This window comes from Amphiprion ocellaris, chromosome 4 (genome assembly GCF_022539595.1).
Source record: "Amphiprion ocellaris isolate individual 3 ecotype Okinawa chromosome 4, ASM2253959v1, whole genome shotgun sequence".
NCBI lineage: Eukaryota > Metazoa > Chordata > Actinopteri > Pomacentridae > Amphiprion > Amphiprion ocellaris.
Genome location: NC_072769.1, coordinates 1,783,878 through 1,795,392, shown reverse-complemented (window position 1 = coordinate 1,795,392; position 11,515 = coordinate 1,783,878). Strand labels below are relative to the sequence as shown.

The 11,515-nt window shown below is 38.5% G+C and overlaps 1 long non-coding RNA gene across 1 annotated transcript; it reads left to right on the top strand.

Moving 5' to 3' along the window:
- Nucleotides 1-2,378: 2,378 nt before the first annotated feature.
- Nucleotides 2,379-9,773, top strand: LOC129348742 (uncharacterized). Its single transcript, XR_008601402.1, has 3 exons — nt 2,379-2,475; nt 3,465-3,626; nt 9,636-9,773. It is a non-coding gene; the product is annotated as an uncharacterized LOC129348742 (long non-coding RNA).
- The last annotated feature ends 1,742 nt before the right edge of the window (nt 9,774-11,515 follow it).

Sequence of the window (11,515 nt, the reverse complement as noted above, 5' to 3'; positions counted from 1 at the left end):
ATTGTTTGGGTGACCCCAAACTTTTGAATGATAGTATACGTATATGGCGGCACATGGCGGCAACTCAATGCATTTAGGCATGTAGACGTGGTCAAGACAACTTGCTGAAGTTCAAACTGAGCATCATCAGAATCAGGAAGAAAGGGGATTTAAGTGCCTTTGAACGTGGCATGGGTGTTGGTGGCAGATGGGCTGGTCTGAGTGTTTCACAAACGGCTGATCTACTGGAATTTTCAAGCACAGCCATCTCTAGGGTTTACAGAGAATGGTCAGAAAAAGAAAATATCCAGTGAGCGGCAGTTGTGTGGATGAAAATGCTTTGTTGGTGTGAGAGATCAGAGAAGAATGGGCAGACTGGTTGGAGATGATAGAAAAGTAACAGTAACTCAAATAACCAGTGCTTACAACCAATGAATGCAGAATACAATCTCTGAACACACAACACATCCAACCTTGAAGAAGATGGGCTACAGCAGCAGAAGACCACACCAGGTGCCACTCCTGTCAGCTTAGAACAGGAAACTGAGGCTATAATTCACACAGGCTCACCATAACTGGACAATAGAAGACTGGAAAAACATTGCCTGGTCTGATGCGTCTCCATTTCAGCTGCAACATTCAGATTCCCCTGAATGTAGCTCCGTTGACAAAAAATGGCACCATTAGTTGACATTGGGAATTATTTCCTTTAAATCTCAAGTATGACTCCTGTTGCTAATTGTTGTCCTCCTTTCTCACCTATATCTGCTCGTGAATTTTAGGAAAAAAATATCAGAAACATATCAGACAAAATCCCAACTTAAACAAGTCTGAAATGAGACTCAAGATACACTATATTGCCAAAAGTATTCGCTCACCTGCCTTGACTGGCATATGAACATAAGTGACATCCCATTCCTAATCCATAGGGTTCAATATGACGTTGGTCCACCCTTTGCAGCTATAACAGCTTCAACTCTTCTGGGAAGGCTGTCCACAAGGTTTAGGAGTGTGTTTATGGGAATTTTTGACCATTCTTCCAGAAGCACATTTGTGAGGTCACACACTGATGACCCAGACTGGTCCATCAGATTGCCAGATGGAGAAGCGTGATTGGTCACTCCAGAGAAGGCGTCTCCACTGCTCTAGAGTCCAGTGGTGGCTGCTTTACACCACTGCATCCCACGCTTTGCATTGCACTTGGTGATGTATGGCTTGGATGCAGCTGCTCAGCCATGGAAACCCATTCCATGAAGCTCTCTGCTGAAGCACTGTTCTTGAGCTAATCTGAAGGCCACATGAAGTTTGAAGGTCTGTAGCCATTGACTCTACAGAAAGTTGGCCACCTCTTGGCACTATGCTCCTCAGCATCCATCAGTTTACGTGGCCTACCACTTGGTGGCTGAGTTGCTGTCGTTCCTACACACTTCCACTTTCTTATAATACAGCTGACAGTTGACTGTGGAATATTTAGGAGTGAGGAAATGTCACGACTGGATTTGTTGCACAGGTGGCATCCTATCACAGTTCCACGCTGGAATTCACTGAGCTCCTGAGAGCGAGCCATTCTTTCACAAATGTTTGTAAAAGCAGTCTGCAGCCTAGGTGCTTGATTTTATACACCTGTGGCCATGGAAGTGATTGGAACACCTGATTCTGATTATTTGGATGGGTGAGCCAATACTTTTGGCAATATAGTGTATAAAGAAACAAACACTGAGCAGTAAGATTTTCCTCTGGGTGCTCTTGCCCTACAGATTGCTGTTTAAATCAGTAATCACACATCAGGTTTGATACTTCATTTAGTGAGTAACACTGTAAACTATGAATTAAGAAGAAACTTTTACTTTTAAAAAGAAATTCCCTAGATGTCTGTGAGTTCATAGGATAAACTCAAAATGAGTACAACTGTCAAACAATTTTAAAGACACAACAAAAAAAAAAGATTGCTTGAAAAATATAATAATATGAAACAGTAAATCAGGCATATGGGTTCTGTAAAGCGTCTCGAGACAATTTCACTGTAATTGGTGCTATATAAATAAAATTGAACTGAATTGAATTAAATGTGTTCTTGGAGTTTTAAAAGAGCTATAAAAGTATAAAGTTTAATGCAAACAGGAAACAGTAATATATGAGATGTAAAGATATATAGAAGGTAGGAACTAATAAGTTAAACTTCATGCTACTCGTTTGTGGATTGGTTTAGTAGTTTCTTGATTTTCTTTTCTTTTTTGCCATTTTGATACTGCAGCATCTCTGAAATAAATACATTTATGCACTTATTACTGAAGAGACTGCAGCATTTGTCTGAAAGCCTATTTGGACAGTGCTGGGATTTCCGAGATGCACGTGAACGCCTCTCACGCTCATCTCACGTGAACTGTGCCTGCATGAAGAGAAGCAGCGTGATGATCAGTTGTTCCTGCTCCAGGAGGATGGATTCCGCCAAGGTGACCTGTTTTTCCTAGTTTGTGTGCCTTATATGGACAAAAAGTAAGTTTAATAATGCTGTTGCATGTTTCTGGGACTTTGTGATGAACACTGGTTAGTTTATTGAGTGCTAAGTTTTCCCTTCGTTGTTTACATGTTTAATTAGAAGTTCACAGTGTTGTAGCCTTATGTCATGCCTGGTCTGTACTTCGTATGCAAGTATTAGCCTAAGAATATTAAGTTTGGCCCTATTTATGTTTATATTTATGATTGTGGGCTTTTGTACATGCGCTTTGTGCATTCGTTGTTCAGTTTCATTGATTGCTGCACTAATTGACAGGCCAATGTGATGCCGCTCTATGCCCAGACACGTTTAACCACAGATATTAAAGGGCACGTATGGTGTTCACTTTGTAGCACTATTTACATAATATATTCGTTCTGTATCATTTCCCACTATTGCTACGATGACAACAGACATTATTATGTTATTTTACAGTTATTAGCTTATTATTTCATGGTTTATTTTGAAACCTCTATTCTAATTGTATATTATTTCTTTCTGTTTTTTCCTGTTTAGACCACACACACACACACACACACACACACACACACACACACACACACACACACACACACACACACACACATCAATGTAACCAACTCATCCTCAATCAATCACCATCCTGTGCTGCGGAAATAAAGCTGTTTCAAGGATTCTCTGACCGGAGTTCATCTGTAGTGATCCCAACCCTAAACCACCCTATAACCTATCCATACTTTACAGCATTCATGGAGGATATGTTCATATTTACCTTTATTTTATTGTGAAAGACGGCTATTACAGACATTGCCTCAACACTGTGCCACTGTGAATAATGTTTAATGGCAAAATAAACTACATTAGAAGCAATTTTCAGTTCACTTTGAGTTGTAAAAATTGTGAAATTAAAAAGAATATCCAGCTGATGGAGAGTTATGGCTTCTGTCCAGCGTGTTTAGTGATCACTCTCTGCTTCCTGTTGTGTGGTTGTGACTTCTTGACTTCACAGACACCTTCTTCTGAAAGGCAGCACACACATGTGTTTAAGGAGCATTATAAAAGCTGATGTTTGTAAGAGGATGGTTGTGTACCTGGCTCGACTTCCTGTGGCTGGATGCAGACTGAAGCTAGACCGTAGAGGGAGAAGATGACGAAGGCGACGATGATGAAGGTCAGCTCAATGCCAGAGAATGGCAGTTCCATCTAAACAACTGTCAACACAAACATCTACACATTAAGATAGATAATTTATGACACCCACATTTCACTCCAGAACTATTTGTTATGTTGTGTTTGCAAATGCAGAGTGTCTTTCTAAAGAAAAAACATTTATTCTTATTCAGTATTCATTCTGAAATGAAGGTGAAACATGTCACCTCATTAGTTAGATACCAGTTCATATCTACATTTGCATTTTTTGTTAGTTAAACATACATTTATAGATTTTCTCATAAACCTTTCTGTCAACACAACTTTCTAGGTTTGAAGTCAAAATGACCTGTTATGATCACAGACAGGTATCTTTTTTATCGTACCATCATCTGAAAGGCTTATTTGTGATATTAAACATGTACACATTAGATTCCAGTATAAAGCTAATTAATATTTAATCCCTCTAATCTTTATGCAGCGACTGTTTGTTTGAGGAATTAATATGGAGCTCCCCTAGGATGAGCTGAGAAGCAGTAAAGAGTTGTGTAAATTAGGTTTCTAGTCAATAAAACAAACGCCATATGCACAGATTGGATATCTGAAAGTACAGCTTGTCTCTGTTCTTCATTACTTGTCTCAGATGACCAGCCAAGAGGAGTTTTGTGAATAAATTCTGCAATCCACACTGAAAAATTTATTTTTACCATATAATAATTAATCAACTATTTAACAATATCCTGGAAAACATTAGAGTTGAATGGCAGTTTAAGCACTTAATTAAATATGCACTGTTCCCAAAGAGAGTATATTTGCCATATTAGAGTATAGTGGGTTTTTAATTACATAAGAAGTAGTACTACTTATGCAGTATACTTTGAGTACAGCTTCCTGCTGGTTCCACCAGAGGGCCTTGTAACCTTGTAACTGATCCTTTCAGTTGTTTGGATCCCATATCCACACATTTTTTATTTAAATTACATCTTCATTTTAAAATTCTGGATTGTTTACAGTATTAAAATTTAAAATGCTATACGCAAATGTGCTAAAGAAGAATAATATTATGTAATAAGTTCAGAAGTTTACAATGTTAAGAAATATGCGGCGATACCATGTTATGGGTGACTGAGGCCTTGTCCACACGTAGCTGGGTATCTCACAAAACGAAGATATTTTTCTATGATTCGGCCTATCATCCACACGAAAACGCAGATTTACATCATCAAAAACGATTCTTTTTAAAAACTCCGACCAAAGTGAAGATTTGCGAATTCTCCATTTCATGCGTCTGCATGTGGACATCAGTAACCGGGGTTTTGCGTTTCGAAACGTCACCACCTGCGACAAAATATGTTCTTAGGTCACATATGCGACCTGTGTTTACATTGGGTAACAGTATGGATGCTCTCACAAGGTTTTGGACGCTGTTTCTTGTACAGGCGCTTTTTACTTGCTTGTTTTTACAAGCCCAGATACTGCTCCACATTCAACAACACAGGCGAAGGACGACGTTAAGGACGGTTATTCTCCACCACCTTGCTAGGATTTGGGGAACTACTGCCACCTAAAGGTCCGGCATGCTTATGAATGTGCTTAAAAACGCACTTATGCGGTTAAGTGTGGATGAAGTTTTTTTCTAAAAACGAGGTGGTGTGTACGTAAGTTTTTTTCTAGACGGAGGGGGAAGGATATTCGGTTTTACAAAAACCCGGCTACGTGTGGACAAGGCCTGAATAGAAGTGGAGGTCGGGCTGGCATAAATAAATCACTCAGTGTTGAAATCAAAAATGAAAGTAGAGGCACCAACGTTTTTGGAAACTTTCAGAAAACTTTAGTGAATACATCTTTCATTTTAAGCAGAGTTTAGATCAGACCTCAGACGCTTTAAATCTTTAAGCTGTAATGCATCCGCTATCTAACATTAAACAACATTAATGTTAACAGCAAAATAAGCATAATGTAAACAAGTAAACAGTCTGAACACATCCAATAAAACACAACAAATTGCCGTTCAAGAGGGTTGGGAGCTGCACTAAAAGGATGAAGGCTAAATAAACATGTGATATCTGTTTGAAATAATATCATAGTAGGCATTATTTGGCTGCACCGTGCAGTTTTATATTATCACCTGGAGGCTAAAGTCATTATTGTAGCCAAACACATGGCTTGTGATTCACGTTTTTCTTGCTGTTGTTGATATAGTCATTCACACAAGCTCCCCCCTTTGATCCCTGACAAGAGTGATTCTCATTCCAGCAGAATAATTTCAGACCTCACTCTAATCCTGGCAGCACACCTTTTGTTCTTGACCCAGATCTTTGAACAGCCTCTCCCAGACGCAGAGGTGACCTGCAGTTGAGCCAAGCAAACAGCGAGATACAAGCCAAGTGAGAGTGAAAAAAGAAAACAGGTTCTGAGACTTACTGGTTGGGGAGTGACAACCGCTACTTTCAGATGTGTAGATCGAAATGAAAGCACTTCTGAGGAGAGCGAGAGTGTTTGTCTCCACAAATGTACACTCTCAAGGGGTGAAAGAAAGGGAAGCAGACGTGAAATACCGTCCTGTCACAGTTTGTCAAAGCAGGCGTTTCTTTATTGAATACAGGTTTTTACAGTGTACAGCGAAGGCCACTCCTTTGTGCTTGATCCTGGAAGCAAATAACACTAGATCCTGAAACAAAGTGCACACGTGTTCAGAGGTTCCCATTTGGACTTTGTTTTGACACACACACACACCCACACACACACACACACACACACACACACACACACACACACACACACACACACACACACACCCACACACACACACACACACACACACACACACACACACACACACACACACACACACACACACACACACACACACACACACACACACACACACACACACCAGGCTTTGGTTGGCTAACGTCTGTTAAACGGTTTGCAGTCGTCCTCTGACATTTCTGAGACTGAGTCAGGATCCTCATTCACAGTCAGACTGTCAGCTCCTCCCTCTGTGGTTTTACGTTAGTTTCTGTAAGAGATGATATCATAAAAACGGTTTTAACATGCATCATAATACAAAGTTATTTAGTAGTTTATAAAAGTTACAGTCATGTGCATAATTTTTTTGTTGTATTTTATATGAAGTTTATTCAAGACTATTGCATGAGTCAGCATGGACTTTCAAGTGCAGAAAATTTACTGTAATGCACTGTAGCAACCACATATGTCGTCAGCCTGTACGACCTGGTAATGAATATTTAACCTTCTGTTATGCGGCATCTTAAATGTCAGAAGCACAAATGAAATGCAGCGGAAAGTACATGCTTATTCGTCAGTATAAAAAGAAAAAAAACAGCAAACATTACAGGAAGGAAATATTATATAAAACAGCACAATTATAGCAACAATAACATTCTGCATGACTGACAAGTGAAAGAACGTTAAAGATCAAGCTAATGAGGTGTTCTTAAATAACACGTAAATATGCTAATGCATAATTAAGTTCTGTAAAAAAAGTAGCTGTCTGAACTCAAATATTTTTAAAAGTTATAGTAGATTCTGGTAAAACATTGCAATAAGTTGTACTTTTATCAAGCTAATAATGATCTCCTTTGTTTTAGAAAATGTTTAAGTCCACTATTTTTGAGGGCATAATGTAAGTTGTCATTAATTCAATACTGGATATTGATCAATGTTTATATTATTTTCCACAAAAGCAGAAATGACATGTTTTTAGTATAACCTACACACTCTGTTAGTTACTGTTAGTTACATACCCTTAGCTAAATGTGATGCACTCCAGCATAGTCCTAATTAAATTCAGCATCATACATAATCAACAGCAATCATCCATTATTAAAATGTATTTTTTAGACTGAATTTTACATGTGATCATGTATATTTTGACTTTTAATGCTTATTGAAGACATTAGGGAAATTCTGATTTGAACAACAGTTCACGAGCAGAAGAGAGCTGGCCTTGGGTCTTTATTAAAACGCTTCTGCACAGGCAGGAGTTTCAGGATGAGTGAGTGCTGCTACTCTTCTACATATCTATATATACTCCTCTTCAAGAGAGAGAGCTATGATTCTTCTGTTAATACATTTGATTATACTTTCACGCTTTGGTTGTGTGTGTCCGTCTGATCTTCTAATTCCAGGAGCTCATTTGTCGGAGTACAACTGATGAGTTCATGGACAGTTCAAGTGCACAACAAGTGGTGCCACCAGAGTGTCACACAGTTGGAGGGTCCCCTCATTTAGATAACAACCTACTCATTCAGTAACTGCTGACAAAGATTCCCCTTTGCCGGCGTTGTGCCAAGAGATTTCCTCATGTGCACCATATTTTCTTAATCAGTGCAATAAAGAAATACGGCAAGGGATTATGGGCCAAAAACAAAGAGTGATAAGGAAGTATTAGTCTTATTTATACATGAAAGACAATTCCTGCACAAGTCATAAGCCTACAGTTTGCAAGGAAATGATGAGCAAAACATAACTGTAGATAATTTTCTCCTCAAAGAATATTAGAATTTGTGAAAACAATGCTAAACGTAATTGAGTAATGCAATGACTCTGCTGTTATTTTGTTGGGATTTGTCATACAATTTATGTAAAAAAAAAAGGCAAATCTTGCAAAAAATAAGTCCAAATACTGTTGAAAAACTAGGTATGCAAACTACAAGAATCTACTGTTAATTTAAGATCTTTTCAGGTGTAATGTGAGTTCCTACTTGTGACTTTGCAGCAGTTTAACATCAAACTAATCCTCATACTTGAACTACATGATGGAGTGACATGTTTACTGTACTTAGCTCAGCTGCTACATTCATTATTCCTGTTTTCAGTGATAAAAGCAGTGTTTCTTTTACTGATGCTTTACTAATGAAAACACATTTAACATTTTGTTTTGAAAATGTCAGTGAGTGTCCAAGACATCGCTCATTAAGCACACAAGTCTTTGCAAAATTACATCATTTTTGTTGCTTGTATCTAATTTTACAGATATATTTACAGGATTAAATTTGAATTAAACAGTTTAATCTTTAACAAACCGGTTTATTGTAATTACCAAAAATTTCGCAAATGTATTTAACAGTCTTTTTAGGTGACAAAAGTGTCATTCACAGGCTTATTTTATTTTATCTTATTAATGAAATACATTTTTGAAAATCAATTAATTATATATTTTTTCTTACTTATTTTGCAGAAAAACCTTTCCAGTAAATAGCTGTACTTAGCCCGTGTAGTTAAAACTAATGCAGTCTACTACAACAAACCCGTTGCAAGTGTTTATTTTATGAATGCATTATTATGGAATTCTTGTTTAATCCATTTAGGAGAAGTGCTGATTTACGTGTGTAATAATTATTGTTGATTGTATCTATTTTTAGAATGATTACACTTAAATTTAACAGTTTTGTCTGTGAAATAAACAGATTTGTTTTCATTACTGTAAATTTTGCAAGTGTATTATAACAATTTTTATGTGATTAAACTGTGATGGCCATTCACAGTTTTTTCTTTAATAGTAATTTAATTAATGACAGAAAAAAATATAAAATACATTTTTGAAAATCTGTTAAATACAATTTTTTAAAATAATTTTGCAGAATTGTTTTTTTTTTTTAAATAAATCCTTATTATACTTAGTCTACCTAGTTAAAGCTAATGCAGTCTACTACAACAGTCCTGTTTTAAATATTTAATCTATAAATGCATTGTTCTTGTTTTAACCGTTTTTGGAAAGGTGCTGATTTACCTGTGTGTTCATTTTGGAGGTTGTAGGATTATTTTGTGAGGTATCTCTAATGACACTGTTTTTATAAATGTGAGTATAGAATCACATGGCATCCCGATCCAGCTTCACCTATATCTGTACTTAACTAATTTCCTCCTCTTTTATTATATCATCATGTTGTGTATTACATTTGGTACTAAATCTGGTAGTAGCATACTGTTGCAGGAAACCTGTGTGGAACTAAACACGAAACACAAACTAACTTTAGATTTGTGGTGTTGTGTGTGTTTGCAGCCGTACCATTTGAGTGTGCACATTCCTCACTGAGAATCCCAGTTAGTGTGAAGAGGGTGAAAACCAGGAGAGAGAACATGATCGTCAACACCTCCATCTCAGTTATCAGAGAGGCCATCGGTTCACGCCTGCTGCCACAGCTCTATGTTGACAGGTGCATCAGTTGTAATTCTGAAAGGTGACATCCCACCGCACACAATCAGAATTAGGCTTAAACACTCACCCAGCGTGTTGCAGGAGCATTTAGATGTTGACCATCAGTCACTAGCTTCATGACACGACACACACCCTATGTTTTCTCTCTCTCTCTCTCTCTCTCTCTCTCTGTCATACACACACTTGCAAGAACTGTGAAGAGCTGACTTACACATCTCCTCTCAAGTTCATGTGAGATCATCCATCCATCCATCCATTATCTATACACCGCTTAATCCTCATTAGGGTCACGGGCGGGGCTGGAGCCTATCCCAGCTGACTCGGGCGAAGGCAGGGGACACCCTAGACAGGTCGCCAGTCTGTCGCAGGGCTACATATATAGACAAACAATCACTCTCACATTCACACCTACGGGCAATTTAGAGTAATCAATTAACCTCAGCATATTTTTGGACTGTGGGAGGAAGCCGGAGTACCCGGAGAGAACCCACGCATGCACAGGGAGAACATGCAAACTCCATGCAGAAAGATCCCGGGAAAGCCGGGACGCGAACCAGGGACCTTCTCGCTGCAAGGCGAAAGTGCTAACCACTACGCCACTGTGCAGCCCATGTGAGATCATATTAACCCTAATTATTAATGGGCCCTGTGCTTCTGTGTGTGTGTGTGTGTGTGTGTGTGTGTGTGTGTGTGTGTGTGTGTGTGTGTGTGTGTGTGTGTGTGTGTGACAATGCATATCTGGGACACTTCTGACCACTTCTTCTCTCAGCAGTGGTTGGTAAACAAACTGTTAGAATGTTGTCTATGCAAGTGCTCAGCTCATCATCTGAATGAGGAAATAAAGTAAACTAAAACTACACTAAAAAACAAACACTGGAAACGGTTCGTGGCTTGCACTGCTACATCTTTGCACTTTTAACCTTTATTTTTTTTAAGCCACTTTATACTACATTGTCTTACAGTGTGTCAATACTGTACTATTTCATCCCCCTGTATATATTGTAAATATTATTACTACTGTTCTATTATTATTTTATTCATATCACTACGTCTATTGCTACATAAGCTGCTGTAACAATGTAAATTTCCCCTGGCGTGGGGAGAAATAAAGGACTTATCTTATCTTGTTGGCTCCCAAACAGTTGATGCACTCGAGAGAACTTGAGCAGAGTAAGTCCTAAAGGTCATGCTTAGTTTGGTTCAACCAAAGCCCACTTGGATGGTGATTAAAATAGAGAAAAGATGACAAGAATTCAACAATCTGAATTTAAACAGAGTAAAGTGTTCGTCTTAATTTACTTTTGATGCAGGATATTGTTGAAACTTTAATGTTGAATGCTTTATCAGTGACATTCATTGGCCTATAGAACGGCTGCACAGTGACTTGGTGGTTAGCACGGTGCACGTCCCGGCTGGACCTGGGATCTTTCTGTGTGGAGTTCTGTGCATGTGTGGGTTTTCTCAGGGCTCTCTGGCTTCCTCCCACTGTCCAAAAACATGCTGAGGTTAATTGGTGTTTCTAATTTGTCTGTAGGAGTGAATTTTAGTGTGACTGTTTGTCTGTATATGTAGCCCTGTGTTAGACTGGGCTATCAGGGTGTCTCCTGCCTTCACCCTCAGTCAGCTGGGATGGACTCCAGCCCCCTGCAACCCTAATGGGGATTAAGCAGTGTATAGATAATGGATGGATGGACTATAAAACTGTTGCTTAACTAACCAAGTTT